The sequence below is a fragment of the Panthera tigris genome, chromosome D2 (genome assembly GCF_018350195.1).
Source record: "Panthera tigris isolate Pti1 chromosome D2, P.tigris_Pti1_mat1.1, whole genome shotgun sequence".
Taxonomy (NCBI): domain Eukaryota; kingdom Metazoa; phylum Chordata; class Mammalia; order Carnivora; family Felidae; genus Panthera; species Panthera tigris.
Genome location: NC_056670.1, coordinates 68,012,547 through 68,040,463, shown reverse-complemented (window position 1 = coordinate 68,040,463; position 27,917 = coordinate 68,012,547). Strand labels below are relative to the sequence as shown.

General features: G+C 39.3%; 1 long non-coding RNA gene across 1 annotated transcript in view; it reads left to right on the top strand.

Annotated features, from left to right (window-relative positions):
- The first annotated feature begins 3,483 nt into the window (after positions 1–3,483).
- LOC122232010 overlaps positions 3,484–27,917 on the top strand; it is a 29,300-nt gene continuing 4,866 nt past the window's right edge. The window contains exons 1-2 of the long non-coding RNA XR_006209324.1: positions 3,484–3,559; positions 26,282–26,365. This is a non-coding gene — a long non-coding RNA (uncharacterized LOC122232010). The remainder of the gene's footprint in view (positions 3,560–26,281; positions 26,366–27,917) is intronic.

The window sequence follows — 27,917 nt, the reverse complement described above, 5'->3', positions numbered from 1 at the left end:
AATCCCATTCAGTATATTTTTGTCTCAGACACTGTAGTTTTCATTGTTAGAAGTTTGCTTCAGGTCTTTTTATATCTTCCATGCTTCCACTAAGCACATTACATCTTTCCTCTAGATTTTAGATATATGGAATTCAGTTATAATAAATATATCTGCTAATTTTTATATTTGTGTCAGTTTGGGGTTGTTTGCAATTGACTTTTCTTCTTGTTATGGGCCATATTTTCCTGCATGAATAGTATGCTAGACAATGTGAGTTTTATGTTATTGGATGCTGGATACTTTTGCATTCCTGTCAATATTCTTGTACTTTGTTCTGGGGTGTGTCTAAAATACATGGAAAGTTTGACCCTTTCGGGTTTTCCTTTTACGATTTGTTAGTAGAACCAGAAACAAAGGTTGTTGCCATGCCTAATTCATCCTCAATGCTGAGGCAAAATCCTTCCAAGTAGGGCATTTGCGATGCCCTGCAACATGGTGGTGTTTCTCCAGTTTTGGTGTACCTAAGCAGAATAACTAACTCTTCTCACCTTATAGGGTTTTCCTATTATTGTCTGTTGCATTATTTCCAGGGTTTATAGCTGTATTTAAGAGTGCATTAGTCAGGGTCCTCCAAGGACAACAGAATCAGCAGGAGAGATATATATGTATAGACACAGATACAGATACAGATATATAGATATGGGAATCAGAGAAGTCAATGGTATAAGTCTCAGTCTAAGAGCAGAAGGTGAAATGTTCCAGCAGGCAAGTTGACACATTAAATTAACTATCACAAGCGGGGAAGAAGAGGGAGGGTCGTTTATGCTATCTTATCCAGATCAGAAGTCATATGTTAATTTTTCAAAAAAATTTTTCTGTTATTTATGTGGATTTGGGGTGGTAGGTGAACTACACACACATGTTCCGTGTTCTGTCTTCCACATCACATTCTTGGATTGGAGACTGACACTTGAGATCTTTTCTAATGCATTTTTTTTCACACTGGAGTTGCTTGAGAATAACTATTTGTATGTTTGCATGATGTTTTAATGGGTATTTGTTGCTGTTATAGGGTATAAGTGGGGGAACCTCTGTTAGCATCCAGTTGTGCACTGAGAATTTCAAGTGTGGAAAAACATAATTAATGAAGGAAGTTTATGAAGTAAAGGGATTAAAGATTCCCTAGGAATGAATAAGATTATGTTATGTATTCTTTTGGGGTGTTTTATTTTCTTCATCTCCTAATAGTTCTAGTTAAATATATTTACTGCTTCACTAGCAGGAGTGTAAGCTCCTATGTCTTTCTCTTCCCTAGGTATGAATATGTTAGTCATTTTATTAAAACACAGGAATTTTTCTTTATCAGCCAATATTGGTGACAAGGCTGTTTCTTGTTTAAAGATGTTTAATTTTGCTGAACCTAATGGAATTATCAATAAATTCCTGTTCATAATAATCAATGTGAAAAAATTTTAAAGAATTCCTTGAGCCCTAATTATGTATAAAATATCTCACCTGACAGCACCTATAACACAAATGGCTCCTGTATTTAACTTTAACGTCACGTGATTGCCTCATCTGTCACTGTTTGGAATATGATCCGGGAGAAAGGAACTTCAAAGGTTGTTATTAAAATCACTTATGAGTCTCTGAGATAGTTACATGTGTTTCATTTGGAAAAGCAGCATGTCACTTTTAAGTGGTAAACTTTAATTAGCAGAAATAAAATTTTATATAAATCAATTAAAAAATGTGTGGGTACCTCTCATATGCCTTGCATTCTGACAGTCTGTGGGAAATGCTCATAGGGCAAGGTATGTCCCATTGCTCACAGCCTGAGTTTGGAGATAAAGAACGCACATACAAAATAGGTAACTAAGAATCCAGAGCAACGACCATCAGTAAAGAACGAGTCCAGGGAAGGAAATGCCAAGTAAGTGCTGGATTGGTTAAGAAAGGCTTTTAAGACTAGGAGAAATGTCAGCTGGGATTTGAAAGAAGATGAGTTTTGTAAATTTTTTTTTTAACGTTTATTTATTTTTGAGAGAGAGAGACAGAGCATGAATGGGGGAGGGTCAGAGAGAGGGAGACACAGAATCTGAAACATGCTCCAGGCTCTGAGCTGTCAGCACAGAGCCCGACGCCGGGCTCGAACTCACAGACCGCGAGATCATGACCTGAGCCTAAGTCGGCCACTTAACCGACTGAGCCACCCAGGCGCCCCATGAAAGGAGTTTTGAAATGGAATAAGGGAGACGAGATACACACCAAGGGAGAAATGACAGGCTAGACCCAGAGTTGAGAAGGAATTTCGTCAATGTTTCATAAGTACAAGACCAGGGTACTCACGGAACGGGTGAAGATTTGGGGAAGAGAGTTGGGGATGGATCATTATCAGGGCAAGCCTGGTTGGGAATTTCTTGATATCTTAAAAAGAAAAAAACATGTTTATCAATTGGGGATGTGAATTCCTTGACTTTCTGGTTTTGTATTCCCAGCATCTGGCTCTCTAAACTTTTGCTGAATGAATTAATAAAGAAAAATGAAGATCTAAGCTTAGTTATATCTTCACCTCACAGATAGAACATTCATGGTTCTTCTCCTCCCCCTCCTCCTCTTTCTTCTTTTTCTTTTTTTTTTCTCTTTCTTCTTTTTCTTTACCACATGTTCTATTCCTGCTACCTTGAGCCCAGCCTTCCCCACCCTTTGTACTGAATGTGCAAAGCTACTTTTAAGTGAGACAAGCTCTTTCATGTTAGGATTTTGAGTCAAAAGTTCTCTTCTACAATTTTAATATGGGTTTCTACTTTTCTTCTTTATGACTCATTTCCATGATAATTTTCATTTTATCTCATTGTTTTACGGAAAATCCTTGCTCTGAAAATCCAGCTCTGAAATATTTATTTTTTTAATTATAAGGTTTTCACTCAGAGTTTTAGGTTCACAGTAAAATAGAGAGGAAAATGCAAAGCTCCCACATATCCCCTCCATACACACACTCAAAGCCTCCCCCACCATCAACAGCCCACACTTGGGTGGTACACTTGTTACAACTGATAAACAGATGTTGACACATCATAATCACCCAAAGATCATAGTTTACCTTAGAGTTCACTCTTTGTGTGGTATTTTCTCTGTGTTTTGACAAATAATGACATGTATCCATAATCATAGTATCATGCAGAATGGTTTTATTACCCTATAAATCCATTGTGCTCCACCTATTCATTCTTCTCTCCCCCAAACTCCTAGAAACCACTGATCTCTTTATTGTCTCTAAAGCTTTGCCTTTTCTAGAATTCCATATAATTGGAATCATACAGTACGTAGCTTTTTCAGATTGGCTTCCTTCACTTAGTAATGTGCATTTACGTTTCCTCCGTGTCTATTTGTGACTTGATAGATCATTTGTTTTAGCACTGAATAATATTCCATTGTCTGGATGTATCACAGTTTGTTTATCCATTCACCTATTGAAAGACATCTTGGTTACTTCCAGGTTTTCGCAATTATGAATAAGGCTGCTATAAACATCTGTGTGAAGATTTTTACGTGAACAACTTTTCAACTTCTTTGGGTAAGTATCAAGGAGTGGGATTTCTGGGTGTATGACAGAGTTGTTTAGTTTTGTAAGAAACTACCAAACTGTCTTCCAAAGTGGCTGTAACATTCTGCATTCCCACCAGCAATAAAGGAGATTCTTTTTCATCAAAATAGTTTGGTATTTAAGAAATCCGGGGTGCCTGAGTGGCTCAGTCAGTTAAGCATCTGACTCTTGATTTCAGCTCAGGTCATGATCTCATGATTGTGAGATTGAGCCTCACATCCAGTTATGCACTGAGTGTGGAGCCTGCTTGGGATTCTCTCTCTCTTTCTCTCCCTCTGCCTCCCTCTCTCTCAAAATACATAAAAAATAAATAAACATTTAAAAATCCTAGGGAGGAAGGGAATATTCCTTTTTCATAAATAAATAAATAAATAAATAACCAAACACCAACCAACCAACCTGTGAAAATTAACAGTGCCTTGATGTTGGAGATAGGCATGATTTATCTCCCTGATCCTGCACTCTGCCAAATATATGATGGTTGCCAGGTGAAATTTACCTATTTGAACTCTTTTATTTTCTTTGCAGAATTTTTTTTTTCCTTAGGCATTAACGCTACATGAGTTGATTGGCTCAACATTCAGTGCTGGTATGTCTTGTCATGGGATAGCTGTGTGTTTGTTTGTTTGTTTCTTTGTTTTCCTTTGAACTAAATTATCTCCTTTCTAGTTCTGTCTATCTAAAGAAATAGTCAGTTTATTCAGTTTAGTCATTTCCCAAATTGATTGTTTGGAGTTTTTGTGGAAAACACATTCACTAGAAACCACACCTTGATCCAACTATAGACAGGAACCTAAGTTCAGAGGAGTAGTGATGTCCGTCCAAGTTCTATGTAGAACTATAGCAGCATAAGGCTGTGGGATATGTAAGCCTTTATTGCACCATTATTATTATCTATCATTGCTTTGGAAGCAAACATGATAATTCAGTTTTAATTTGAAATAATTGCTTTCAGCAAGTTTATTTTATACCGAACCTCATAGGCTTAGTTTGTTTCATCTTCTGTTGCCATAGGAGCAAATATATTAATACAATTGTCTGGGCATGGTGCAAATAATTTCTTTGATGTATTGTTTTTCGTTTGAGAATGGAAAACTTGTCAATTTGAAGTACTAAAATTCTGTCACCAACTTTAAATATCATCATTTTGACACCACATAATCCATCTATCATTATTTTTGGAGATATTTGGAAATTTTAACTTGATTCATTAGCATACAGTCAGAGCTGTGTATCAAATATTTGTACTTTATTTCTTTCTCATGGATCTTACTGTAATCAGATGACTGCTCTGTGTGATGTTGAGTTTTAAGTACTATACATGCAAAAAAGAAAGTGAGGACTTCTTTTTTCAACAAAATCACAGGGAATCTTCAACATACTGGCACAGTTTTTCCAATTAACTTAGCAATATAAATAAATCCTTCTCTAAGTTTGAAATAAAAATTCAAGTTAGAGGATTTGAAGGGCTACTTCTATACATGTCCATGGAATGATGAGAGTTCCAGAATCTGGTTCCTGCTTTGTGAATATCGTAATCAAGTTGAAGAGCCCAGGCTTGGCAGCCAGAATGACTGCCCAAGGGCGTGAAAACCCTCAGGAAATCTTGACTTACCTTCAAAGGCATTAAGTAGAGGGAAAGGAAGGAGAGCAATGTTAGGACTATTTTTAATATTATTAAAAAATTAAATGGACTTGCTTATAATACATCTTCAAGACCAGAAACTGTATATGGATTAAGACTGCACGATCGAAGGTCACACTGCCTGAATTTGCATATCAGGTTCACCCCCTTGTTAGCTGTGGAATTTGGACAATTAGCCTCTCCAAATCTCAGTTGCCTCTTTTAGAAAATGAGATACTTCCTACAGCCATAGAAGGATTGAATGAAAATGAAAAGCATAGATAGTGTTTACCTTAGTATCTGACCTAAAGCAAGTATTCAACCAACTTTCATGATTACTAGTATTATTTTAACAGACTGTCATATCTGTGTGTTGTTCACTGGAGTTCCACATCAGCTTTGTGTGATAACACTGTTTATCTCATTCTGATCAGAAGCTGTGACTAGCAATTAAAGATGACTTTAATTAAAACGGGATAATTAATTCATGTCTTAAAAAGTGCCATGTATTTGATCAGATGTGTCAAAACAAAATTTTTAAAAACAAAAGTGACAGAAGCAAAATGAAAAAGAAAGGGGGATTCTTGGTGGTGAGAAGATTGAGGATTTCCAGAATGGAGACAGTGCAGGAGAGGGTACCAAAAACGGGGGAGGTGTGGGAGCAGGAGGAATGGGACAGTAGTCACCATCATGGCCTCATTACTGACCATATTCCCCTCAGGCTCTGCCCTTCAGCCACACTGGCCTTCTTTCAGTTCTCCTAACACATTCTCTCCCTCTACTTTGGGCCTTTTCACTTGCTCTTTCCTTTGCCTAGAACATTCTCTCCACTCCTGTTCATCAAACTAATCCTTCTGTCCTTTTAGTATTTTTTTTAATTTTTAAAAAATGTTTTTATTGGTTTTTGAGAGAGAGAAAGACAGAGACAGAGCATGAGCAGGGGAGGGGCAGAGAGAGAGGGAGGCAATCTGAAGGAGGCTCCAGGCTCTGAGCTGTCAGCATAGAGCCCAATGCAGGGCTTAAACTCGTGAACCACAAGATCTTGACCTGAGCTGAAATCAGACACTTAACCAACCCAGGCGCTCCATCCTTTTAGTATTAATTAAAATGTCACTGCCTACCATAAATCTTCCTGATGCCCTGAACTAGGCCAGGCCCTACTGCTAAATTCTGCTATAGCACTGAGCTCTTGCCCTGCCATCGGTATTGTTGTATCCACGTTTTCAATACTTCATGTTTACCCTCCTTGCTCCCTTGTAAGCTCCATGAGAGGAGAGGTTGCCTCTGATGGCTTATTCATCTGGCAAAAGGCCTAATACATAAGTGGTGCTCAGTACTTACAAGTTGGCTCATTGGTAGGGAAAGATAAACTCGAGATCCTTCCATATTCTTCTCCTGTTATCTCTCTTGATGGCAACAGTGTTCAGAACACTGAGCATAGGCTAGAGGACAAAAGACAGCTCCTACCCAGCAAATAATGGACAAAACTTTCCCTTTTAGTATTCTTCATGCTTTTCTCTCCTACTCATACCATACGTCTATCAATGGCCTCCAGATTTCCCATTTGTGGTGCTGAGGATCTCTTCTATTGGGTTCCAACAGTACTGGGAAGCTATAATGGAGAGCAGCTACTGAGAATCCTGAGGTCAAAGCAGTAAACCAGGGACTTGGGAAATCTCTAAGGATATTCATTCATTCATTCATTCATTCACCCAGCAATTATAGAATAATAATAATAATAGTTAACACCAATGGAGTGCTTATCTTGAATCACGTCGTTTAATCCTCATCATGACCTTATGAAGTAGATGCTATTAATGACCCCTCCTACAAATAAGAAAACTGAAGAAAAGTGCAGCAAACACCTTTGCCAAAGTGACATACATAGCAAGTTGTGAAGCCAGGATTTGAACCTGAACTCTTAACCATGATGCAATTTTGCATCTCATGGGGCTCATTACATGCAATTATGTGCCAAGCATGAGACCATTTTCTGGGGACCCCAAAACAACCAAGTCTCTGGCCCTGTTCTTGGGGATCTTAAAGTTGGGTGAGAGGATTCAGGTAAAAATCTTAACGAGTGCTGTTCTAAAGACTGGGCTAGGGGGATGTCTTGCATGATGAAATGTATAGCAAGCCACCCATAGGGTACATGTCCTGCTACTTGGGAGGATACCGCTTGGCAGACATTTTAATCTAATTTGCACCTGTATAGCCACAGGCAGTCAAATGAGGGCTTGTGGTAGTTAGGCAATTTCTGTTCTTGAGACACAGGAGGCAAGTTAATCCTCAGAACCCCTGGGGTTTTTTCCTTTGGCCCATGGCCAACTCCTTCCTGGACATGGGTATGTTTCTTGCACTTAAAAGGGAAAAAAATGGACTTCAGTTCTGGAAGCATATGGTGTAATTTTAAGTTATTAGACCGTTAGTAATGTTCAGGGGAACATTTCCAAAATGTTCCTCTAGGCCTTTGCTTATCAAAACAAAAACAGAAACAAACAAAAAACACTATTCTATTAAACTGCTTAGCGTGTTCTCCCTAAAAAAGTGGCTTAACATTTTTGAAGACTCTAGTAAGGGGATACTTATTACCCATGTTTTGCTAAATACATGTAGGGCTGTCCTTTTCTGTCCCCTGTTTTGGATTCCAGAAAGGTTTTCTGTATAACTCCGTAGCATATCTTGGCTACTCTTGTAGCATACCAGCAGAGCAACTGCTCTTTTGTCTCCTCTTCGGGCTCAGTAAACACATACATATGAGTTTATGAACATCCATAATAACGATAGATTTTATAATTTAGAAATTAAAAAGAAATCCATTGTCTGTTGGTTGACCAAGCAATATGGGATAATGAATAGAGCATGATAAGATATACATTTGAGCTCTTGACTGTGACTTACTAGCCACTAAACAATATTTACTGAGTGTCTGCTATGTACTGAGCACTGAGCTAAGCTCTGGAAATACCAAAGTGCCCAAAACAACATGTCTCCCGACATTCGTGGAACTTGCATTCAATGGTATGGGAAAAAGGAAGTAAAGAAGATAAGACTGGTTGAGTGTAATGTAAAGTTTGGAGAGTAGCATAGATGAAGTTAGAGTCAAAGTCTGCGGTGAGGGATGCATTCAGGCTATGATAAAGATTTTGGCTTCTATTCGATATGCAGTTAGGAAGAAGCTGTCAGTAAAATGGATTGTTCCAATTCAGACTGCTGGCTGTGAGTAACAGTAATCAACATAAACTAGCTCAAGTAAAGAGGGCTTATTATCGGGCAAAAGACTTATCTTATGGAAATTCAAAATTGGAAAACAATGGCCAGCCCTACAGGAACTGAAAATGGGGAGTGAAAAGCCATTACTAATGAGGTTGTTCTTTCTCATGCTTTCTCTACTCTCTTGCTTGTCACTTATTTTTTACAAACAGCCTTACTCATGTCCCATATGGGTGCCACAATTCCAAGACTAGGTGACCTTTCAGTTCAGCTACTCAGAGCTTAGTGCCTTGGTTTCCCAATTCTAACTTCCCTAGAATAAAATGTAACAGACTTAAGCTGATATCTCCCTTTTGGGTGGAGTTCTTCATACAGGGTTTGTCATGGGAATTGTAATATGCTACCTAAGTCAGCTGTCCATCCTTGACCTGGACAGCTAGGGCTGGCAGGATAATGTTACATGGCACACCATAGCTTTTGCCCGTCAATAGTTGGGGAAAGTAAGGCATGGAAACCTATCTTATTAGTAAATTTTGTAGATATGTGAAAAACTTTGCCTTGTCAACCCCACACAGTTTAATGAAGTAAAATGAGATAAGATTTTTGAAAAGTTTTCTGTAAACTGTGAAGTTCTGGTAGAGGTTAGTAATTGTTTTTGCCCACTGACTGCGCTGAGTAGTGTATCAGTATACATACAAGAAAATGTGTTAAGGTACATGAAGAAAGAGTCTAGGGAGTAATTTAGAGAGAAAATTATTATAATTATTTACCAGCCTTATCTCCTGAGACCAGCTCTCTTGATGATCCTGAATACAGGTGGTTAAAGTGATAATTAACTCTCCAAATTCTAGTTGGACCTAATTTTCAACTATGGATTATGATTCTTTCAAAACCCTGTAACATCATCTGAGGCAATAAGAGGATAAACATCCGAAATGTGATTTAATGACCAGAATATTCCCTTTCAAAAGGGAGGAAGAGAAGTCAATGTTGTTAAGAAGGTGCAGACACTTTTTCTTTTGCTAATGAAAGAGATCTCTTCCAACAAGTAGATGGTGGTAGCTATTATTCTGGTGAGGCAAGTTGTTCTAGGCATTGACCTACCTATCCAATGTGAGATATAACCAGAGCCCATCCTTTATAAGAACATTTCAAAGATTTTTTTAATGACCTCGTCAAAGCAGAGACATTGAGAGCAGATTTGGTGTAACACAGAGCTGCCGGGATGTTAAGGGTTGGTCTTGGAAAACTGAGGTAGGCACAAGCCATGGTTTGATAGGTACTCTTACTTTGTTGGGTTTGTTTGGTTTACTTGTTTATTGGTTTGACTTATACCTTCTTAAGTTTCTCACATGATATAATAGAAGAAACCATGTACAGGAAAACTAGGCCCAAATCCCTGTGGCCTCTTATCTATGGGACTTTGACCATCAATCTTGTCAATGTATCTTGTAGAAAGTTAAGCAAGTCTTTTCCTATTGTGATGGAATTTTGGCTGAGATCCAGAAGATGGGAAACAAAGGATAGGAAATACTCATGCATATTTAAAATTGAAGCCCGGGCCATGTATATAGAAGTTGCTAAGGGATGATTTTTCACAATCATAGTCCATCAAGTATATTTAAGTCCATTTAAGTATATATAAGCAGCTATGTAAAGGAAAACTGAATTTCTTTGAAAAAGAGGGAAGTAGAAGAATGTGCTTTCCCCACCTCAAGCCCACCACCTGTAGAAGGGAATATACTGCCAAGAGGGATTTTAATTGCTCACCCCACCTGGAAGTTGTACATCCAGGGCCCCAGTGCTGCTAAGAGACTAGTGTCAAATATGGGGAGTCTTCATCAGACATTCATGTCTCCTGTAAGTCTCCTTAGTGACATCTTCCCTGACCATTCAACATTGTAGTTCCCTTTCAGTGATCCCCATCTTTTTCTTTCTTTCTTTTTTTTTTTTTGCTTCGTTGTCCTCCATAACATCAATCATATGTTTGATTGATAGTCTAGTTTATCAGATAATTTATTAGTTCTTTAGTTAATTGTCTGCCTCACTACTCTAGAATGTAAATTCCATGAGGATGGGGTCCTTGGTTTATTCATTGCTGTAATCTGAGTACCTTGACTAGTGCCTGGCAAGTGGGAGGAACTCAGTAAATTCTTGAAGTGAATTAAATTGTAAAGAAACACAAGAGTCCTTTGGAGTTTAGGGGAGGTAGGCTGCTCAACTCCCTCAAGAATACAGACTGGCCTGAGAGGCAATGAGGATGGGAGATAGAGCCAGCCACAGGGGGCACCCGGGTAAGCATATAGCCAAGAGTGTGCAGAAGGTGGTAACTGGCTCAGGTAGTCACAGATAGGGGCCCACCGGGAAGGTAGCTTGTGGAGCAAGCATGTGGTCAGAACAAGGCCCCAAGGAGAAATGGTCAAAGACCAGGAGAAGGAGTCAGTGACCAGTACCAGGAAGCAGCACATGAAGTGGTGTCAGCAAGGAGAACTCAGAGCCAGCATTGGGCATCTGCCACAATCAGTGGGCACCCAAGACAGATTAAAACTGTACCAGTCAGATGAAATATTCCCTGTCCCTCCCTGTCCTCCTCCCTGCTCCATGGCTAGAAGAAAGAGAGGCAGTTAGTGACCAAGACAGAAGGGTGGAAGAGAAAGCAAGGGCACAGTGAGGATGCTAAACTCATCACCATCTCTTCCTATAGTTTCCAAGCTTGAGTCCAATGTGAGTTCAGGGCAAGGAGTTTAAATTAATTCAGAGAGTAAAATCTTGATATTAGGAAACATGGGACTTGGTAAAAAGCCTCCCCTAAGTGAGACTCATTAAATGTGAAAGTGACAAGAGAAAATGGGGAATCCACTTGAAATTTTACATGAGGTTTAATTCTAAGTGGCAGGTTTAAAGGGCCATGATGAGGGGGAAAAATTTCTCCCTATTTGCACCCTATTGAGTCAACACTTCCAATAAGCATACCATATGTCAAATAAGTGAAGTGAGTGTACAAAATGCCCACATCCATGGTATACCTTCAATACGTGTCTGTGGTTGGTGGTAATGGCGGTAATGCCATTCCATGCAGCCCCAACTGGGCTTCCAACCTCTGCCACATTTTCCTACTTTGTTTGCCTATTTTTATATTTACTAGTCTCTTCCATGGAAATTTCCCTGACATTTCTACTAATTCCAAATCATCCAAAGTAGAGACTATCATCCTCCCAAGTAAAGACTATAGATTTCTCTTCCTGCACAATCTCATGATTTCTAGTGATAATATTGATGATTTTTCAAGATAGCCAAAATTATCGAGAGCTTATTAAAATACCAGACACCCCTCTAAGCACTTTGTATGTATTATTTCATTTAATCCTTACCACAACCCTGAGAGGTAATTATAGAGTCTATAGAACTTGCTTGAAATCATCCATCGCATGTCAGACATGGCATTGAACACGGGGCTAAAAGCAAGAAGAGGAGCTAGCTGGGGCTGCCCCACATCCTAACAGGGGAGTCACGCACACTGTGGGAACATGTGTTCATTCTCTACTGCAGATCTTGTCCTAAGATTATTTTTTGTTGTGAAATCAGGAGGGTTAATGCAGTCCTTTTAACTGCATTCCTCAGAGAGAAAGTATATTTTGTAATCTCATCACATGCCTGTAAGATGAAAACCAGCTTTTGTGGTTCAGCAGGTAAAATCAGTGCATCAAATTAAAAGCTTTGAGCCTCAACTGCTGAATGCAATGGTCCAAACAGAAACTCTGGTTGTCCAGGCAAAAATATTAACAAGAATCCCTTTGTTTGTTTCTAATTAACCATATCTCCAGATCCTCTGCCTTATTCATCCCACTTGGATGAGTACATGATGAATCAGCAGTCAGGATCTGGTTGCTTTTGCTTTGTCTTTAAACACTCCATGGTCATATATTCCCAGAGGCAGACCATAGCCTTGGGACTGATGGCCACCAGCTTGCTAACTCTTAAAAGTGAACAGATCTCATGGTTTAGCTATGGGTAAATGTAAGGTTTGATAGAGGTCTACAAAGGGCTTGATAGAGGGCTTATACACCTCAGATATTATGTTGTACGTATCCCTCTTTCAATATCCTTATCACTGAATCTTCCCAATTATTGCCCTGTGAAGTAAGGAGGTACGACTAAAGTGTGTAGACTTTCTCAGAGAATGAGAAAGTGCTTCTGGAGAAATATTTCCACGGCTATAACTAGGGTGGTCGAATTTTCTTGTTTAGAGTGTTTCATTCTCCCTAGCTGATAAAAGGACTTCTGTTATGGTTTGGCCAGTTGTGGATACATGGAATTTTTATTAGCTCTGCATGTGTAAGTAATTTCCTGGAACACAGGTGTGCTAATACATATAAAAAGCACATCCTCAGGAACAATTGAATAACAATCCAGATTTTCATTTGTTTGCCATTTATGGATCTTCTCACATTATTGTGGAGATGCTGGATCACAGTCTGATTTGAAACTGCCAGTGTCTGTGACTCTATCTTTCCAAATGCTTCCTTTAGGCCAGGACATGGAGATTAGATTTGGTTTCATGAACTACTGCTGCTCGTCCTTTCCTGCCTAAAATCAGCGTACTCATAAGGTGGCAGAAGAGGCCTGGCAATATATGTCCATAGTTTTGGCTGTAAAATGGAGACGGGATGGTGCAGCCTTCATTTCATCTTGGCTTTTGCACAGACTGCCATGGTGATTAAGAAGAGAAAACTGCTAATCCTCTGGAAATAACCTCTGCTGTTTCCTACCCCCCAAGCAACTGTGTTCAGAACACAAATACATTTCAGGGAAAACACATGAGGAGTTGTTCTCTGGATTTCAGGAAGCATCGTATCCTAAGCGCTTTGAAAATTCCCTTTGGGTCCAGCTATTCTGAATATTTCATGGTTGTATGTATTTCGTTAATTTCCACTGCCTTTATGACATCATTTTTAATGCATTGATGATATTTACTCTGTTAGGTAACTCTCGGTGAACGATGTCAGTGGCAGACTCAAGGTGAGCTAGAAGGCCATGTTGGATTGGGCTAACAACAAAAGCTCCTGTTTGCTGAGCCACCTCCTCCATGAGACACAGAGTTAGGCCCTTAAGTATATTACATCTGTTCCCTGTCACCGCCAGGCCAAATATGTTTGATTATCCACACTTTATTGAACAAGAATGGTGGCAACCATTGTGCACATTGCTTTAGCAAAGTCATCTACAAGCGAACAGGCAGAGCTAGGGTTTCATTTGAGTCTCACCAGAGAGTTAGCACCTGTTAACCCCCAGAAAGGTTTCTGAATCTCTGAGCTTCACTTTTTTTCATATGGACAAATTGGACAATAATAGCAGTTATTTATGATAAATAATAGCTGTTTATTTTCCTGGGGTGACATGGAAAGCAATTGAAGTAATATATGAGAACATGCTTTGTAAACTCTGTGGTGCCATAGATATGAGAGTATGACCATAATGGAAGCATAAGAGACACACATAATCCCCAAGCAGGGTAGGTTCCAGAATCTCTATGACCAGAACAAGTAGACCAACAGGGTAGCTAAACATTATGTCACCTTCCACATAGAGTCTTGCCTATATTCGGGCTCGAAACAAATGTTTTCCTTGCTTCTATGTCATGCATAGCATAGGGATTAAAGATTTAGGAGTAAATGTTGCCAACTATGTTCGTGACCTTCTGTCTGATTTTCTCCACATGTCTCTCCTTTCCACATTTGCAGAGGTCTTTTAATATGGACCAATTGGAATGGACCAATTCCTCCTTTAATTTTTCTAACACAAGGTAGAATTAATTGAAAATATTATTCATATCCATGCCACAGGTTAGGGACACTTTAACACCTCCAAGATCCCCTCCTGCTGAAATACTATAAGCTATAAGCAGTAGTGATTTTTGGACTATTTTCATTCAGAAGAGCACTCTTACTGCCCATCCCCCACTCCACCAGAATCCATAAAACATGAGCCGGATGCATAATCTCCTGCTTAACTCTATCACTTCTCTAATCACATTTCTCTTTAACACATTCATCAGGACACTGAGCAGAGCTCTGGGTATTTCATCGGCCTTTGATTTGCACATTAAATTTTCCAGCTTTTGAATTTTTGAAATAAATGGTAATGATAATGCTGGGGGAAGGACTGAGGAGAAGGAACTTGCATGGCTTCACACAGACACCCCATACTGGATTTCTGTGTCTGTTTGCTGCTGTATGTAGCCCCCTTCAAACTTGTAACTGGTGGGTATGAGCACCATTGATGAGAACCTAGTGTAGGCATGAGATGTGATATATTTGGGAACAGCTTATTGCTTGTTTGAAAATGGGATTCATCACTCAACCACTTCTTCCCCTTACCAGTTCTGCTACCCTTAGTCTATGTTGACCTTGTGGTGTGGCCATGACATGATTTATCAAGAAAAAAATAAATGTAACAAAGAAACTAAATACATAATGAAAATGAAGATGTAATTGCAATGTAGGAGAAATTTTAGAATTATAATGTTAGAAAAAATTATGCCAGTAAATTTGAAAATTAAGATGAAGTGGACCATTTCCTAAAAGAAATTAATTACCAACTAAGTAAAAAGAAATTAGAAAATCCAAGTAGACCTATAAATATTAATAAAATTTATATGGAGAGTGATTCCAAACCTCATCTCCAGCATTTGTATGCAGTACCCTATTCAAAGAGCTTGAGTACAAAACATTTACACTGTGGTCCCTATTCCCCAAGGAATTGACATTCCAAGAGACAGAGTAGATGGTGTAGACCTCCTGACATCAAAGGTGCCGTGTTATCTGGAACAGTCTGCATGTCAACCTGGGAGTGAGTCTCAGCATCAATAGTAACTTTAGCAGGAATGAACACAATGACCATAGTAGGTATCAATTATTGGACATTTTACTGTGATGTGGGCACTTTATACACATTATTTTATTATTACACACATCAAGCCCAGGAAAAGGGTAATATTATTCCTATTTTATAGATGAAGAACTGATGTTAAAGGAGATGAAGGCATTTTCCCAAAGTCATCTTGCTACTGATTGGAGGGTCTATATCTAGACCAAGGCCTAACCCTAACTTGGAATTTTAGGCTGGTTGATCCGATTTAGGAGCAATGTTCTCTTTAAGGCACAAGAAGGCAGAGTAGGACACACCATACAAAAGTTTTTATTTGGGGCAACTGAAAAGAAATGTATTTAATAAGTTTTTGTGATGGAGAAATTTTTTTATTAATTTCACTGAGGATTGTTATATATCATATTCCTGTTACAACTGGGATATAATTTCATTTAAATATGATTACAAGGACCTTTTTCACAGGACACTGAATAAAATTATGCCCCCCCATCCAGTGTCAATTAATACTTTATTGCTTTCCTCTAGGTTTTTGTTACTTTTACAATACCTCATCACCTGAATTATACAATCCTAAAGTCTTGAGATGGCACCTGTTTTGACTGAATATTTATTTCATTATTACTGTGTGTCCCAGAAATATAGGGGCTGTTAACTATCCTACCACTGCTTTCCCTAGTGCCTGCCACCAAGCCCAGCACATAGTAGGTACACACTGAAAGTGAAATGAATGCATGCAAAGCCTGGCAGGATGCTGAGTTTAACAGTTACATGTCTTGTCATAATTGAAAGAAACTGAAGTCCCAAACACAAGAAAAAAACATGATTTTTCTCCAAGAGGAATGTTCATCTGTCTCTGTCTCCATCACCTACTTTGACTTCTCCAGAGATAGAGCCATCTAAGAGAGTACAAAAGTCCCAGCATTGTGATTGAGGAGGGAGAAATTGGTGGGGAGGGGGGGCAGAGATAGTGATAGGAAATGAGGTTCAGTGTTGCCCGTAGCATGAAGACAAAACAGAGTGAAGAGTGTTGGCTGTTTTCAGCATTTTGTAACATTTCTTATGGTCTTGTATCCCACTAGATTGTGGACTCCTTAATGATAGGATTGTGCAGCTAGTACAACACTTGCTTTAAGGATGCACTAAATAAATGTTTGTTCAAGTGGCATGAGAAAACCCAGCTGACATTTTTTTAATGTTTATTTATTTATTTTCAGAGAGAGAGCATGAGTGGGGGAGGCAAAGAGACCGTGAGTAGGGGAGGAAAAGAGAAAAAGGGAGGGAGAGAATCCCAAGAAGGCTCCACACTGTCAGCACAGAGCCAGACACAAGCTCATGAACCATGAGATCATGACCCGAGCTAAAATCAAGAGTAGGACGCTTAATCGACTGAACCACCCCACATCCTCACCACCCAATATTTTCTGAGCACCCACTTTCAACCAATCTCTCTGCCACGGTCACTGTCACTGGGGAGGTCATTGCCCAATAAGGAGCTAATGGTTACTGCATGTGAAAATCGATTACAAATACTGAAAGACAGAAATTTTGGGTGGAAGAAAGATTGGAACCAAGTGCTTCTAAATTCAAAAATGGCAAGGAAGTTTTGGCAGATAGGCCAAATAGGGACTTCAAAATTACATACTTCCTGCATTCTGGAATGAAAATCAACCACATCATTGAGTCTTCTGCCCTCCTCCATTTCTCATATATGATTGTCTTCTTCCTTTGTCTTTCCAGGGCACTATGGAGCCTAATGGGTTGTTAAACATTTTGAGATTCTTAGAAAAATAAAGAATCCTAGCATTTTTAAATGACTTTTTTCATTCAAAGAGCATGACAAAATTGTAAATGAGCCTGTACAAACGTCAAAATGAGATGCAAAAACAAAATAGGAGAAAAGGATGGAAGGCAGAATAAACAAAGAGTTAGAAACCATGTCTCTAGCAAAAGGGCCACTTCTTTTAACAAAACTGAATGGAAGTGGGAAGCGTGAAAGACCATTGTCTGATGGTCCTGAGTTACTTACCAGACAAAGTAAGTTTTTTTTTTTAACTTTTTTTTCATTCTGTAAATAATCTTCCTCCCCAGACTCTCCTTCTCCCTTTCCAGGCACACACAGGCACATAACCGTAACTCAGGCCAGATGAAGACCCTACATACTACAAAGATGGTGTGCATAGCCATGTGATATAGAAATTAAAAATAATACTAAGTGACAAAGTATTAAATGTACTCTTTCAGAATTTCACTAAATGTATATGAAAAGCAATATTAAATTATAGTTTTTTCCTAGCCTTTCTTAACTTTTTCTATTTTTGGTACTCCTGCTTTTCTGGTGTCCTGAAGCATGTGTTCCAAGTGTGTATTGGGTATCCTTTCACTAATGTTTTCTTTTTCCTTCACCAAGCTCTACTACTTATAAGATCATTAATGTAAATCACCTCCTTTCCTTTATTTATTGATCTCATTTTCTGTATCTCACATTTTATTTCCCTCTATTTCAAAAAACAAATGAACTTGGTGCCATCTGAGTTGGGCTATTGCCTTATTTGAAAGATTGGCTATGTATCTTCAACCTACAAGTCTTGTGGAATACAAAGATAAATCCTTTTCCATCTGTCAGGTTTTTAATCCTTGGAGAAACCTTGGAACACATGTAGAATCAATTTCCATTGAGTTTGTTGTGTATATTTGACTGAAACAGATATGGCTTTAGATAAACACCATTTAATGAAGTTCTATGCCATTAAGAATAAAATGTGGGGAAAGAATTGTTCTACCCTGGAAGATTTTAAAATGTTGAAAAGTCCTTCATGATCTCTGATCTTTGTTTCCCTGTTCTTTTCAGCTTCATTATTTTCCATAAAATAACCTTATCTTCTATATCACTAATTTGTTCCTCTGCCTCATCCATCCTTATTTTTATGGCCTCCATTTATGTTTGCATCTCAGTTATAGCATTTTTAATTTTTGGCCTAAATTTTAGTTGTTTTATTTCTGCAGAAAGGGATTCTCTGGTGTCTTCTGTGCTTTTTTCAAGCCCAGCTAGTATCCTTAAAATCATTGTTTTAAATTCTAGTTTAGACATCTTACTTATATCTGCATTGCCTAAATCCCTGGCCGTCATTTCTTCCTGTTCTTTCTTTTGCAGTGAATTCCTCCATCTTGTCATTTGGAGGAAGAAACAACAACAGTAATAATATTGATAGAATGAAATACAAATTTAAAAACCTTAAAAACTCAAATAAAGGAAGCTCGATCCTAGATGTGTTTTGTTCTGCTTCTAAAGAGAAGCCTGATAGAAAAAAGAGAAAGGAGTAAAGGAGAGACAAAGAAATTAAAAATTAAAAAAATAAAAATAAAAATAAAAATAAAATGGAAAGGTAAAAAATTTGTTCTTTCTGTATCCAAAAAACAAAATAAAAGATAAACATCAACAACAACAACAAAAACAGAAGCAATAACAATAAAAACAAACCAAAAAATGAAGCTAGTTCCAGTTTCCCCTAGAGCTGAAACTTTGCAGCAGTCTATGGTCAGTAGACTAAGCTCATAGAAGGGATTTGTGCTGGTCTTCTGGGGGGAAGGGGCTTGCTGGTCTGATTCTCAGACCAACTTGTCTTAGTGGAGATGTGCCTGGAGGGCACAGGAGGTGGGGCTTGGTGTAATGGCTCTGCTCTGTTCTCCACTTGGTGGAGCCATTTAGCTCGCTGAGGTCATCAATGTTTGTGGGCTAATGGTGAAAATGGCTTCACCCTACTCTCTAGTCTCCAGAGTGGGAAGTTCTCACCCTCATGGATGTGTTATTAGTCACCCCTTCTGTGTCTCCCACTTCCATCAGCTCCCCACCTTCCCCCTGTCTGTATCTGAGCTGTCAGTTTCAACTGGATATGGATTGACAGAAAAATCTAATGCAATCTGGAGGAAGCTCTGGCCAGTTGCAAAATGGCACTTATACTCCATCCCCACTGCCTACAAAGGCGCTTTAGAAATGAAGTGAACCGTTTGTCCACTTTTTCCAACAAGTTTTATTTTAAAAGAAATGGCCCTTCCACTGAAGACATGGTTTCTAATTTTGTTTATTCTACCTTGCATCTTGTCTCTTTACAGAAAATATCTGCTATTCTTGCTTTAGAGCAAGATTAAAAAGAAATCTAAAACCATCTAGTCTTTCTATCATACTTTCCTGTTTACTAAGTGTGTTTACATATATTATTTGATTCTTGTAATAATTATGAGTCACTCTGATATAACTTGATAACTTGACACTTTTTCATAAATCTTTAGTGTTAGTGTTTTGTCAGCTCCCACTTATTTCCTCCAATTCATCAGGAACTCTAAGTTTCAAAGGCACCTTGTGAAATAGGTGTAGCCCTGATGCTTTAAGAAACCTTACTGTATAAAGCCCTTGCTGGTAGGTTCTAGTTAGTGCCTATTTATTTTTTCACTATACTTGTTATCTTGACTTTGGTTCCCTCAAAATTACATCCTGAGACAAGGTTTCAGGTGTAAGCAGTGTATTTCGGAAGTGACCAGGCAGCATTGGAAAGGAATGGGGAAGTAAGTCAGGGAAGATAATAAAGCCAAGAGAAGCTATGATAATGATCAGTTATCACCGTTGGTAACAGGATTTGGTCATGCTCCCATAGAAGACTCTAGGAGATACTCAGGACTGACCTCTGAGGGATAAGGAGATATTTGTCCTCTTTGCATTCTGTCCCTTGTCAGTTGTGAATGGCTCCTGAGAGCTTTATCTGCTTTTCTGGTCTTCTATATGGGGGGTGGGGGGGGGTGGGGAGGGGAAGGCTTTCAAGCAAAGTGGCATAGTGCTTGAGGAAGGAAGCCATAATTCTGTATGGGAACTGTCCATAAATGCTGCAATTTGACATTTGGGATAGACCAACAGGAAAAGGTATTACACTAGCTTTTAGCCATTTAGTGTCTTCAGAATCTCTGCTAACTTCTAAGCATCACCCTGTAAAAACGAGAAAAATTTATGATGTAGCTTCATATTGCCTGCCTTTTAAAAATATACTTTATTTTTCCAGTTGGCATTCTCCTTGTAGTCAGCTTCCAACTCATTCCAAACTTCTCTCTCTCAGCAGAGCTGTAGAGTTGTAGCACTGTAGGATTTGAAAGCTTAAAGGACTTTACACTTTTATTATTTTTTTCATTAGCAGATACAGCTAACCTAAAGTTTTACAGCTTGCCCTTTGTCACGGAAATCACCCTTACAAAAGGAAATTAAATTTAAAACACATATGGGTTACAGATCCTATTATCTTCCTTGCTCTGGACATTGCCCTGTAAGTCATTCAGGGAATTTCTCTGCCTGATCAGAAGTAAAATGAAGGGGGGAAAGTGGACAGGAAAATACTTTCATATTGATTTTAACATCAGGATATGGACATTTCTTGACTAATACATACAGAGATTCCTGGAGGTTTTCTCATGCTGAGACAAGGAATAAGAGGTCCAACATTACTTGGTAATATATCGGGCATGATTGTCAGAGCTCATGATTCAGAAGAAAAAAGATCTACAATCTGTTTTTCAAGGCTACTCGATTGATTTTTTTGCCTTGCCTGCAATTGAGCTGAGTCAGTAGGTTGATGAAAGCACACATTCTTGCAAAGTAAGAGATGCCCCATTGGCTTGATTTATCTCCCAAAGCAGAAAAGGGGTCATTTAAATGGTGGATTTTCTTGTCTTATACATGTTCCTGTATCATCAGTGGTATTAGAGTCCAAGAGGATGGCTACAGAATACAGGCTTTGAAGATCTGAGGTTCAATTCTGTCTTGTTTAAGAAGCTGAGCATCCACTTAATAGGTGAAATCAGCTCTCAGGTCCAAAGAAATGAGGGGACAAGATTCCCAGTATTGTTTTCAGGGAGGTTTTCTTTCTATGCACATTGAAAAATAAGAACACTTTTGTTCCCTTGCTATAGAAATTGGGTCCATGTTCCTTTAGATAAATGATGAATTATTTTTCACCTTTTTCTTTCCTGAATTATCAAGTATAGCTACATGGGCACATGCCCTGGATCACCTGGTGACTAGGAGTCACCATTAGGATGAGAAGTAGAATTATTAAAGACTCACTGCATTTTCTTTTCTACATAAATTATATGTAGCATATTGATAATAATAACAGATTACACTTATATTACTAAGGGATATTAGATAGATAGACTACAGATAGATAGGCAGACGCTTAATTCCTGCAAAAACCAATGGGATACTTTATCTTTCCAAGGTATTGATGAAAAACCTGAGACATGGAGGAATGAAGTATTTGCATGAGGTCACATGACAATTTGATGAGTAGCTGGGAGGGAAATCAAGTAGTTTCACATCAGTCTGTGCTCTTTGCCATCACATCAAACTGCCCTTTGTCTGTTTAGAGCAGACATTTATAAATTTGTAGAGTAAGAATCAAAATGGCCAAGGTTTGAGTTTGCTTACCAATTCCATTTGCGCAGTGGTGGCTGCCTGGAGGTCTGGCGGAGAACGGCCTCTGGAAGTATCAGGAAAGAGCACAGCAGCCAAACCTGTCAGTGCCACTACCCACATCCCCCTCACACTCAGTGCTCAGTTCTCACAGGCTGCCACCTCCTTGCTTAGGGACTTTCTATGGCCTAAAGCTTGGCAGGTAGTGTGGGCCAGGCAGGCAGGGTAGGTAGAAAGTGCCTGGCCCCTTATACTCCTGGAAACGGTCAAGGACTGGCTAGAGTTGATGGAAAATATCCTTGTAGAGATTCATTTCCAAGCGTGTGCTCTCCTGAAGGTCCTGAGTGGGCCTGAGCCCCACCTGCCCACAGAGCTAACCTGTTTATTAACATGCCAGGTACTGGCTTACTTCAGTTCCCTATCTTGACTCCCTCTTTTCTTTACCATGAGATCAACTCCCCGATAAATTCTTGTACTCAAATCCTTATCTCAGGGTCTCCTTTTGGGGAACACAAACCTAAGACAAATACCATGAGTGATGTTTAACATGGGCACAAACCAGGGAAGTGACTGCTTACTTACCGGGTATTTTGCAGCCCTGAATTAAATGTTGAGAATAAAAGACTTAGGTGCATGGATGTGTGACATTATGTTGTTATCTGTAAAGTCAGCTAACAATAGCTATCTCACAGGTTTGGGAGAAAGATATACATGATTCTCTTACACGTGCTTTTCTTTCAACAACATCAGATTGTGTGTATAAGTGAAATTGATAAGAAGTGAGATTGATGCATCTGTCCAAGGATTGGCCCACAGAAAATCATTCTTCCTCAAAAAATAATATAAGAGGAGCCCAGCCAATCCTGGCCAATCTCAGTCCTCAGGCCTTCAGGGACAATTCTTACCATCATGAGATGGTTACAATAAATGAAGGTGGATTAAGTTATAACATGAGTTCTAGGTCATTCTGAACGTAAGAGTACTTTTCGAAACGTGAAGCGTTTAGATAGCATATTATCGGCCAAGAACTAAGGTTTCCTGAGTCAGTCCAGTGACAGGAGAAGCAACATACAAAACGTGTTGGGGGATATTGGGGGTAGGGGGAGAGCTCTGGAAACAAAAAAAAAAAAAACAACAATAAAATGGGAAAGAGAAGGATCTAGTTATTTAGCCTCTTTAAGCCTCAGTTTGTCCATCTATAAAACAGAGATAGCAGGACTCCCAAGGTTGTAGCAAAGCATAAATGTTAATGAATGCCAGGTATGTCATGTTCACTCAAGACACGCAAGCTGTATTACTAATATTATTACTATTTGGCTGAAACTATGTGAACCGGCCTCATATCGTCCACAAGATTATAATGCAGTTTACGCGATTACATCTGTTTATTTGCCAGGATTGCTCTAGTCTTTTAATTATGCTCGGGAGTGCCAGAGCTCAACAGTTGGGCTCATTGCTCTGAAGTTCCATTAGCTGTGGCTGCAGATTTACTGTGGAGTAATCCAGGGTGTTTTTTCCGATGGAGGACTGTTGTGAAGTCTATTCATTTCACACTGTTGCTGTGAGACATCTTTGGAGACGGAGACATGGGCTTCTGTTTTAAAGGAAGTTGGCTTTGCAAATTCACCCTCAAGAACTACTGGCAATCAATTAAATTCCATCCTCACTGTGGACTCTGAGGGCACCTGTGGTTGAAACGGCTGCTTTGGGCAGAGCAGAGAGGCTGATGTTTGTCCTGCTGCTTCCTGGAACTCCCTGGCTTCAAATGGTTTTCTTGAAGCAAATAAGAAGAAAGAGACTGAGGGGGAGGCTGGGATTCTAAATGGTCTGCAAAGGCCAAGGTGACCCCCTGCTTTCCAGGATGAGGACAGCACAACTCATGAGATCACCAAGGGAAAAAGCTTTGCTGTAAGACCGCCTGTCACTACTTAGGATCCACGGCCTCTTGGGAGCTGGGCTTGGGTGTCACAGAGCCCTGCTATCTCTCAGTGTTGTGATGCGCAGGAATTTCTTGCAGCAAATATTTTAGGATGGTTTTCAGGGGTTTCATTTTTAAATGATATTTCTATAAATATATTCATTTTTGTTATATTTTTCAAATTACAGTATAAATTATTTTTGCTGTTCTTTTTCCCTATCACTCTCTCTCTCTACACAATCACATACACATACACACACACGCACACGCACACACATACACACACCTTTTTACAAAATATAAACATTTGGAAACTAGGAAGAAAAGTGCCTATAATGCCATCACTCTGTAACAGTATTTATTTTTCAGTGTTCACCAGATCTTTTGTACATGAAGTTTTACAAAGTTATAATTATACAAGCACGATCTCTGTGTACCCTGATTTTCATAGAACATTGCATCATAGGAATTTGTCATGTTCCCAGACTGAATGCATAGTTTTCAATTTTGTCAGCAGCATGATGTTCCACAAAGTGGATGTCACCACAAATTTCTGCACCATTTCCCCAGTGGTGGACATTTAAGTTCCTTCCAGATTGCCTGTTATTGTAACTATGGCGATGGGCATCTTTCCCCATGTGATTTTTTTTTCTGTTCTTTGGGCTCTTAGGAAATATGCAATCCATTGGATAATAAGACAGAATTGGATAACAAATGGAAATGAAGATGGATCCAATGAAGGAGACTGAGAAGCAGTGGTCATGAGTTGGGGGAGGGTGGTCTGAGAGTACAGAACCCCAGAAGCTGAGTTATGACACGTTCCATGGACGGAGTGGTTATTTGTGTTAAACACCACTGAGAGGGGAACAGAACAAAGACAGAGAATTGACAGTTGAGAGTTTCAGGTTCTGCAGCAAGCACCAGGGTAAGCAACCATGAGCTTGGGCAGCCAAAGTTCCTACTGTCAGGAACAGCCTGTCTTCTAGGAGACACATGGTCCATAACCATGAAGTAAAGTGTTTAACTGTAACATGAGATAATTGTGGTGATGGAAAGGAACATAGTTCTCTAAGTATATTAAAAAAAAAAAAAAAGAATCTTGCTTTCACTTGTAATGCAAAGAATTTGATAGACAAAGGAGCCAGTAAAAAACAAAGGCCCTGCAGAGGTAGAGTGTGACACACAGGAGAACTGAAGATCAAGGAGCCCGGAGCCAGACAGAGAGGAGACCATACTAGGTGCGACTGAGGAGTAGGTGGGGGCCAGATTGCATGTAGCCTCACCTACCGTATTGAGACCCTTACCCTAGGGAAAGACATGATCAGATGTGTATTTTGAAGAACTGGTTACAGCATGGAAAGAGAATGAAAGGTGGACTCAGGACACTGCAGTATTTTAGTAGCAGTCATAGAAGATTCTACATAAAGTTAGTGGAAACAGAAATTGCCATATATATCTCTCAAAATATCTTCTATGAAGACTAAATCTGAGGCTACTGGTCATTTAACAATATTGTAATGATCATGTAATTGGTGTTACTGGGAAGCATGTAAGCCCTGTGTGTAGAGTGATTTCTTCATGGAAAACATGTTACCTACACACAAAAGATTCTTCCTCTCTTCTCAAACTCTGAAGCAACCATCATAGCTCTTTACGAGCTGTTTGCAGCATGTTGATTTGAAGACAGTATTTTTTCTGCCTGTAAGTTTCCATTTAAGTTCCAGAATTTGATAACCCAAATCTGATGTAAACTTTCTCAATTACGGTTCGCTAACTGCATGGAAATGGTCAGGCTGAAACAGTGATGAGGAATGTTGAGGATGTTCTGCAGGAGATTGATAGAGACTCTTAACAACTTTGACTTCTCAGTTTTCCTTTAACTTAATATTTCGCTTTATATTCAGCAAGAAAAAATCAACGGAAATATTAGGACTTGAGGTGGGATGATAGTCCAAACTCTTATCTGTAGCAAATAATTCAAATGGACTTAAATGAAAAAGGGGATTCGCTGCTAGACAACAGAAAAGTCCCTCAGCAAGCAGGCTTGCCTTTCAGGTGGATGCAGGAGTGTAAACAGTGTCATCCAAACTCAGGCATTCTCCCTCCTCTCAACTCTGTCCTCAGGTGCTTTTGCCATGTGGTCTTCCCTAGATGTGCCAACCTTGCGCCATGCCAGTTTAGCAACCCTAGCAGAAAGAGGACTTCTTCCCAAGAACTATACCCAAGTCCCAGCTGAGGTTACAAACTCATTCGTGAACCAGTAATCGAGGCCAGAGATGAGTGAAGGGCTCCTACACCGGGCCAACTGCCCGGGAGCCAGGAGTGGTATCTTTTCCACCAAAACCTCAGGGCCTGTCTTTGGAAGGGGATGTTTCCCAAATAAAAACAGATAAACTGGGCCTGCAGAAAAGATAGACAAATGTTCGTGGCAGGAGATGGTGAAGTTCAACTTAATAATTTCTACAGAATCTTAGATGAAGATTTATGATCAGCAAGCATGGGCTTGAAAGGTGTTCTATGTGCTCCTCATATTTTCTCTTAAGGGAATTCATTCATTCATTCATTCATTCATTCATTCCTACCCTACTTTTTCTCCAGAAAGGATTGCGAAGAGCTTACAAGGGTTCCTTCCACATGTAAAGTAGTATGAATTAAAGATTGCGCAAAAGAAGAAAAATGAAGGTAAGAGAAAAAAGTGTCTTGATGATACACAAATGTCCTAGGCAAGCTATTGATCTAGCTGTGGCTCTTTGGAAGTCTAAGAAGGAAGATTTGTCCATTATCCTGTTCACACAGATCATGATTTTAAAGCAATCCCCATACTCTTCACCATTCCTGGTAACCAGATCAGCCAGGAATTTTTCTTGTAAGATGTGATGACCAGACTCACAAGCAAACAGCACAGAGAGCAGTGGCCCATTTCACAGTGCTAACTCTGCATAAAAACTTCTCATACAATTATGCTCTTTCTCAAGCATAATTCAGTCAAAGCAATTCTGAAGGAACCATTTCTTTTCAAATAATTAGATTTTTTCAGGGGCACCCGGGTGGCTCAGTCAGTTAAGTGACCAACTTCAGCTCAGGTCATGATCTCTCAGCTCGTGGGTTCGAGCCCCACAGCAAGCTCCATGCTGACAGCTCAGAGCCTAGAGCCTGCTTCGTTTCTGTGTCTCCCCCTCTCTCTGCCCCTCCCCCATGCGTGCTCTGTCTCTGTCTCTCAAAAAGAAATAAAATGTTTTAAAATTTTTTAAATAAATAAATAGGTTTTTTTTCAATGATAGAGTTGTACTAAAGAGGAATTTGACAATTGTCCTTCAGATGATGAGACATAGGTTCAGAGTACTAATACTAATAATAGAAGTACAGTAGGAGTAGGTGCTAATAACAATATAATTAGTAACAATTGTGCTAGGTGTGACATATTTATATGTATGGATTATCTCACTGATTCCTCCAAAGAATGCCAGAAAGTCAGGGTACTGTTATCATTGCAATGATGTTTTTTGTTATGCAAATTTGAAATAGAAAGGAAGAATGAATATATGCCCAAAATCTGAAATAATGCCCTTTACATGCATCCCTGTGGGAAAATTAGTTCTGAATCATGCAAATTTTGAAATGTGAGAAATAGTCTGGAATTCATCCCTGGTATGAAATGCTATAGGCCTATAATTCTCACATCACAGCTACGAACACTTAGATTTAGTGAGGTCCAACAGCTGTCCAATTAACGAAAGGCTGAGCAGAGATTTGAACCCAGCATTCTAAATTGCCTCCTTCAGGGTTGGTGTTCTGGGGGAGACTATTGATCAAATTCCCTTTTATAAACCCAGAATGTCCTAACACTCATTACATAACAAATTATTTTTTTCATTTTTTTTTAATGTTTATTTTTGAGAGAGAGAGAGAGACAGAGCATGAGCAGGGGAGAGGCAGAGAGAGAGACACACACACACAGAATCCGAAGCCGGCTCCAGGCTCCGAGCTGTCAGCACAGAGCACAATGCCAACCCACAAACTACGAGATCACAACCTGAGCTGAAGTTGGACACTCAACTGACTGAGCCACTTGGGGTGCCCCCAAATGATTTTTTTGGACAGGATCATTAAGCCAGTTGCATTGAAATACATGTGGCATTTTCTTAGAAGTATACATTTCACACATGGTGACAAATAGAACATGGAATGCCTACTACATTCCCATAAAAAACTGTACACAATCATGCTCCCTTGC